Source organism: Bufo gargarizans, chromosome 3 (genome assembly GCF_014858855.1).
Source record: "Bufo gargarizans isolate SCDJY-AF-19 chromosome 3, ASM1485885v1, whole genome shotgun sequence".
NCBI lineage: Eukaryota > Metazoa > Chordata > Amphibia > Anura > Bufonidae > Bufo > Bufo gargarizans.
This window is the reverse complement of record NC_058082.1, coordinates 467,484,886-467,492,456: the sequence shown is the minus strand read 5'-3', so window position 1 is coordinate 467,492,456 and position 7,571 is coordinate 467,484,886.

Genomic DNA, 7,571 nt, shown 5'->3' with positions numbered 1-7,571 from the left:
GTCTACAATGGGCCGCCCGTTCCGTTCCGCAAATTGCAGAAGGCACGCGTGGAGAGAGCAGGACAGGAGGGGGGCGTGGTGAGAGCAGGACAGGAGGGGGCATGGTGAGAGCAGGACAGGAGGGGGCGTGGTGAGAGCAGGACAGGAGGGGGCGTGGTGAGAGCAGGATAGGAGGGGGCGTGGAGAGAGCGGGACAGGAGGGGGCGTGGAGAGAGCGGGACAGGAGGGGGCGTGGAGAGAGCGGGACAGGAGGGGGCGTGGAGAGAGCGGGACAGGAGGGGGCGTGGAGAGAGCGGGACAGGAGGGGGCGTGGAGAGAGCGGGACAGGAGGGGGCGTGGAGAGAGCGGGACAGGAGGGGGCGTGGTGAGAGCAGGACAAGAGGGGGTGTGGTGAGAGCAGGACAGGAGGGGGCGTGGTGAGAGCAGGATAGGAGGGGCGTGGTGAAGCAGGATAGGAGGGGGCGTGGTGAGAGCAGGACAGGAGGGGGCGTGGTGAGAGCAGGACAGGAGGGGGCGTGGTGAGAGCAGGATAGGAGGGGGCGTGGTGAGAGCAGGACAGGAGGGGGCGTGGTGAGAGCAGGGCAGGAGGGGGTGTGGAGAGAGCGGGACAGGAGGGGGCGTGGTGAGAGCAGGACAAGAGGGGCGTAGTGAGAGCAGGACAGGAGGGGGCGTGGTGAGAGCAGTACAGGAGGGGGCGTGGTGAGAGCAGGACAGGAGGGGGCGTGGTGAGAGCAGGACAGGAGGGGGCGTGGTGAGAGCAGGACAGGAGGGGGCGAGGTGAGAGCAGGACAGGAGGGGGCGTGGTGAGAGCAGGACAGGAGGGGGCGTGGCTGCCAATAGCAGGATAACCAGGCAGATCTGCTTAAGAAGATATATTAGTAACTTCAAGGTATCAATTGTACAGTAGATGTTCTTGGGCCTTCAGCACTCAGGGGAGGAAAAAACCCCAGTGGAGGAAACCTCCAGGGAACCATGGCTGAAGGACTACCCTTCCCCTAGGTGGTGGAGAAAAACGACGGCACGTGACAAGGATGTTAGATTTTTCCTTGAATCAATGGTGAATGTCAAGTGCGTTGACTTCTGCAGAGACCGAGCCTGGAATCTGCCTTTTGATGCAGCAAGAAACTCACTTCTTCGGTGAATACATCTGACAGCAGAAAAGTCCAATGAATGTCAAGTCCAGTGGTTATTGCAGAGACCGAGCCCGGAATCTGCCTTTGATGCAGCAGGAAACTCACTTCTTTAGTGAATACGTCTGACTGCAGAAAGTCCGGTGGGAGAGTGCAGAGACCGAGCCCGGAATCAGCCTCTTGCTGAAGCGCAAGTCATCTGATCCTGACACAGTGGCCACCATGTCGTTGACTTGTGGTAGAGTCATCACCTCCAGCTATATCCCATATTCATTGCCGGGACACAGTATGACCCCCGCTCTGGTACAGTAATCTGCAGATGCAAAAAAAATTACTGAACATGGAGCAGCGGAAAATTACATAAAAGTGACATACAATTAACTCCTGGTCACTTTGGGCCATTGTAATCCCTTTAAAGGTATTAAACTTGGGCCTATGTTTCTAACAGTGATACCAACGCTTATCAATGTCATTGACTGTTATAGCTGTTGTTCTTATTCTAGGACCCACTGCTGTATCCAACAGAAACATGATACACCTTCTGGGAGCCATTCCTCAAAATGATCTACATATCAAGGTCAATGGGATTGGAGCTCCCCCTAGTGGTGACTGCAGGCAGTTAGAAATGTATTATACTTATATGCCATGTTATCAGGCGATTTGGATGATTTTCCACTAATGGCCACTGCTCTGCTTATCTAAACCCTAAATTATTCTGTGTCATCATTCTGGTGTCTCCAGAACTTGGCATCATGTCTGTTATTATTATGAGCTCCTGTCATAAATCACTTTACATTTTATGACTCCTGTAACAAGGATCTGACCTTATTTAGGGATTTTGTAGTTCTCAAGACCAATACCTTCTAGCAGGGGTCACTGGTGAAGATCAGGAGATGGTTTATTCTGCTCCTCATTTTGTCTCAGACCTCTGGTGATCTGATCTGCTGCCATTGCCTTCTTAACCCCAGGCGGTTTTTATTTCCAGTGGTCACCAGTGGATACCTCTGTGTTCAAGTTATACTGAAAACACCCTAAATATCAAGAAGCAGAAAAATTGCAAATCATCAATATACCCAATGAAGATACAAGGTCTTCTCATGGATGTGGTCCCTATCATCTGATAGTCTCACACATGTTCCCAGACACAACTGCCTGATAATAAGGTCTCTAGGACCGAGTTAAAATAATAAATTATGATACCCCCCTCATTAATAGGTATAACTATAGACACAGCAAAGTTATGGGTCCCATAGGCTAAAAGGCCAATGTTTGTGGGGTGTGATTATCCCGAACCTTTGGTGATTGTCTAAGAACTACACATACATATATTATCACATGAGAAGACATTATTACAATCAGTACATGAAGATGATCAAACTTAGAAAAGTCACTAGTTAATTACAGATGCCTACAAGTCTGTGGGTTCTAAACCTGTGCCATGGTCGGTCAGCGGTTGTAATCTAGGGTTGGGTAGTGACCAGGGATGAGCGAACATGCTCGGCCGAATACCTGTTCGGCTCGAGCATCGCTATGCTCGGCACATGGCGGTACTCGGTCGAGTACCGCATGTGCTCGAGCGCCATGCTCAAGTCTCCTTCCTGCACGTTTTGTGGCTGCTAAGCAGCCAATAAACGTGCGGGTAAGTAGCGCCATCACTGTAATGCCAGTAGCCATGTTGGCTACTGGCATTACAGTGATTGGGTGTCCGAAACGCGTCATTGGGTGCTATATAGCACCCGATGACGCGGGTTCGGCTCATTGTGAGTCAGGGAGAGCTGCGCTCAGGAAGGGACAGATAGTGTAGGGAGTGTGATCACAATATATTCAATAGAAAAACGCTTCAAAGACCCAAAAGTCCCTTTAAGGACTATTGTGTGTGGTGGCATGCTGGCAGCAATATAATTTTGCCAGCGGGGTGTTTTTTTTCCATACCTTGCAATACTTTTTCGATAGAAGGTGTCTGCAGTGACTTGTGACATCTGTGCTGCAATACCTTCTGTGTGTCAGGGCCAGATATTGGGAAAAATATTAGCAAAAACAATTATATTTTTTCCACAATTTATCCAAATTTTTCCTATAAACGGTCCCTTATAACATATAACATTTAATATGAAGAAGGCGAGCATTAAGGGGCGGGGAAGTAGCCACGCAGAGGCCGTGGCCCTGGGCGCGGTGAAACTGTGCCTGCTGCCAGAGCACAAGAAACACACTCATCCACGATACCTAGCTTCATGTCCCAGTTTGCAGGGTGGCGCAGGACACCTTGAAGTCAGCTCAGTGCGAGCAGGTGGTCGGTTGGATTGCGGAAGATAATGCTTCCAGTCGGTTAAGCACCACCCTGTCTTCCACCAAGTCTAGTCTCAGTAGCCAAGAGTCTGGTCTACACAATCTTCACCCTGATCCTCCTTCCTCCCACCATGGAGAGTCTGGCCGTTACTTGGTGGCGGCTTTGGAGCTGGGCAACCTTAGACACATCCCATGCCTTGCCCACGTATTCAACCTTGTGGTTCAGCGGTTTCTAAAAACATACCCCAATTTGCCTGAGCTACTGGTGAAGGTGCGCAGCGTGTGTGCACATTTCTGCAAGTCACTAACAGCTTCAGCCGGTCTGTCAACACTGCAGCAGCACTTGAAATTGCGAGCTCACTGACTGTTGTGCGACGTGAGCACGTGCTGGAACTCCACGTTCCACATGTTGGCCAGGCTTTGTGAGCAGCAGTTGTGGAATACCAGCTGCAACATGGTCGTCCCCTTTCCAGTCAGCTTCTGCTCTTCACTAGCGAGGAGTGGGCATTGATGTCTGAACTCTGTGAGGTTTTACGCAACTTTGAGGAATCAACACAGATGGTGAGCGGTGATAACGCTATTATCAGTGTCACCATCTCACTTCTGTGTCTTCTCAAACGCTCGCTGCTCACAATTAAAGACGATGCTTTGCATGTGGAAGAGATGGAGATGGGGGAAGACATTACACAGAGTGATAGCCAGACCACCCTCAGTTGGAGGAGGAGGAGCAGGAGACGGTTGCCTCAGCTACAGAGGGTAGTACCCATGGAAGTTTAATTCCATCTGTTCTGCGTGGGTGGGCAGAAGAGGAGGAAGAGGGTGAGGAGATTGGGAGTGATCCACCTGATGACGACAGCGAAGTCTTGCCTGTTGGTACTCTGGCACACATGACTGACTTCATGTTAGGCTGCCTTTCCCACGACCCGCGCGTTATATGTATTTTAAACAACACGGATGACTGGTTGTTCACCCTTCTCGACCGCCGCCACAAAGAGAACTTCTCATCTCATTCCTCTGGTGGAGAGGACGAGCAAAATGGTGCAATACCAGAAGATCCTTGTTGGAAAATTGCTTAAAAATTTTCCATCTGACAATGCTGGTGGCAGAGTTTCTACTTCCTTGGCCAACCGAGGATGGGAGACAAGGGGAACACACAGCAGTTCCAACAAAGGCAGGGTAACACTCTCCAAAGCCTGGGACAGTTTCATGACACCCCGCCAGCACCCTCACCTCACCCTAATGTGCGGCCTACTACCACAAGGAGTGAAAAATTTTGGAAGATGGTGAAGGAGTACACAGCAGACCGTGTCAGCGTGATCCCCCAGTGCCTTACAACTACTGGGTGTCCAAGCTGGACACATGGCACAAACTTGCACTCTACGCCTTGGAGGTGCTGGCCTGACCTGCCCTGCCGCCTGTGTTTTGTCTGAGCGTGTATTTAGTGCTGCTGGTGGCATTATAACAGATAAGCGTATCCGCCTGTCAACTGAAAATGCTGACAGGTTGACTCATATAAAAATGAACAAGGCCTGGATTGACCATGACTTCTCGACTCCACCAGAGGAATGCTGATGAACATAAAGGCACTTTACATGTGTTGTTTTTAATGTAGTTATTAGACTGTATTCCCATGCACCCCTTCCACCACAAACAAGGGTATATGGTTAAATCTTCCTTTTCTCATCCTCCTCCTCCTCTTCCGTCATATCAACATGCATTGCTTATTCGTCACATATAATGCCCTCGCATATATAGCCTTCGAATATAATTTTTTAGAGGGTCTACTCACCAGAAGGCCCTCACATATAATTTTTTAGAGGGTTCGCTCACCAGCAGGCCCTCACATCTAATTTTTTACAGGGTCCGCTCACCAGCAGGCCCTCACATATAATTTTTTAGAGGGTCCACTCACCAGCAGGCCCTCACATCTAATTTTTTACAGGATCCGCTCACCAGCAGGCCCTCACATATAATATTTTAGAGCAGGGGTGCTCAACCTGCGGCCCGGTGGCCACAGGCGGCCCTTGATATCATTCTGTGCGGCCCCCAACCATCTAATAACAGACATGTATGTCTATGTCTTGTGGCTGCTCACATGTATTTTTCCCATTAGATAGGAGTCCCAGAACTGTAACCAGACATTAATGGTAAATACCACATGTTCAATCGGCCATAAATACAGATTTTTCAGTTGTTAATACCCCTTTAAATTTTAATTTCGGCCCTCGTCATTGGTTCAGTCTGGCAATGTGGCCCCCGACCAGGAAACGTTGTGCACCCCTGTTTTAGAGGGTCCACTCACCAGCAGGCCCTCACATCTAATTTTTTACAGGGACAGCTCACCTGCAGGCCCAAACCTAAAATCTTTCATAGGGTCAGCTCACCTACAGGCCCGAAACTCAAATCTTTTACAGGGTCAGCTAACCTGCAGGCCCAAACCTAAAATCTTTTACAGGGTCAGCTCACCTGTAGGCCCGCAACTCATGAGGCCCTCCTTTATGTGATATACATGTTGTATCGGAGGGCCTCTTCCTTGTAATTTTTGGAAGCACTTGCACTTTATATACAAGTAAATATACAGGAATAGATTTTCCTATAAAATAGATTTTTTACAATGGTTTTGTGCGTAAAACCTTAATTAGATTGTGGGCCTGGTGATCAGTTTAAGGCCTTTTAAGCAGCACCAGCAGCAGCATGGTGATAAAAAATTAGTGGCAAGGTGACATGGTGTGGAGATGGCAGCATGAGGAGGCCACATAGTGGCACAATGACTGAGTCTGGATAAAAGACTACGGCCACAGATTGTTGAGAAAGATGCAGGTGGAAATAAATCTGTAAAGCTGTATGACGGTCATCTGCAGATTAATGCAGCCATCAAAATGAAGTTGGGTTTGTCGGTTCCACCTCAGCTCACTAGCAGGCCTGCACCTAAAATGTTTTAAAGGGTCAGCTCAGCTGCAGGCCCGCAACTCAAATCTTTTACTGGGTCAGCTCACATGTAAGCCCTCGCATAGAATTTTTTAGAGGGTCAGCTCAGCTGCAGGCCCTCGCATATAATGTTTTACAGGGTCAGCTCACCCGCAGGCACTCGCATATAATGTTTTACAGGGTCAGCTCACCAGCTGTCACAACCAGACAGCTGAGAAGCTCTGACAGAGGCCTTTCAGAACCTCCTCCTTGAGTTCTCTTTGTTGTGCTGTTCAGTTCCTCATCTCGTTAGCCTCTCTCAGCTGTCATGGAGTTGGACTAATTGCTTCCCTTTAAATTCCTCACCATAATCCATTACTGGGCGGCTTATACTTCCTCTTGGAGTGTGTGTGCATGCTGATCTTGTTTTCCTGTCTGCTACAAAGTTAAGTGCTGAACTTTTATCTGTTATTTTCTGTTTGCTGGATCCCAGGTGACCCTGACTCCCTCCGTGTCTGGAGTAGGGAGCCGGTGGTCGTGTCCCCTCACTATTGTAGGGTGTTCAGGGGTTATATAGTCGAGGTACGTGGATATGCAAACCTCCACCTTTCGGATCTTTGCATAGGCTGAGCAGCCAGGGATAGTCTCAGGTCTTGTGCAGGGGTCTCCCTTTTGGTTCTTTAGCTTTGGATCCACTCAGTCATATATGCATGTTGTTTTGTCTTGTTTCCTGTACACCGTCCGTGACATTATAAGCCGCCAAAACCGTCTCAAGCATGGATCCGGTTTCACTTTTGGCTGAACGCTTCCAGGGTCTTTCATTGGAGGTAGCGGATCTCCGTAAGACTTTTTCTCAGCTTCAAGTGACCGGTTCAGCTTGCGTTCATGGAGTTTGTTCTGAGCCTAAGATCTCGCTCCCGGATACGTTCTCCGGGGGTAGTGAGAATTTTGTGCGTTTTAGAGAGGCTTGCAAACTCCATTTTCGCCTTCTTCCCCATTCCTCTGGTGATGAGGAACGGAGGGTGGAAATCATTATATCGCTGCTCAGGGGTAACGCTCAGTCCTGGGCCTTTTCGCTGCCGGAGGGGGCACGGCCTCTCCGTTCAGTGGATGAATTCTTTTTAGCCCTGGGTCAGATATATGATGATCCGGATCGTATTGCTCTGGCTGAGTCTAGACTACGTCTATTATGCCAGGGTAAACAATCCGCAGAAATATACTGCTCAGAATTTCGGAGATGGGCAGTTG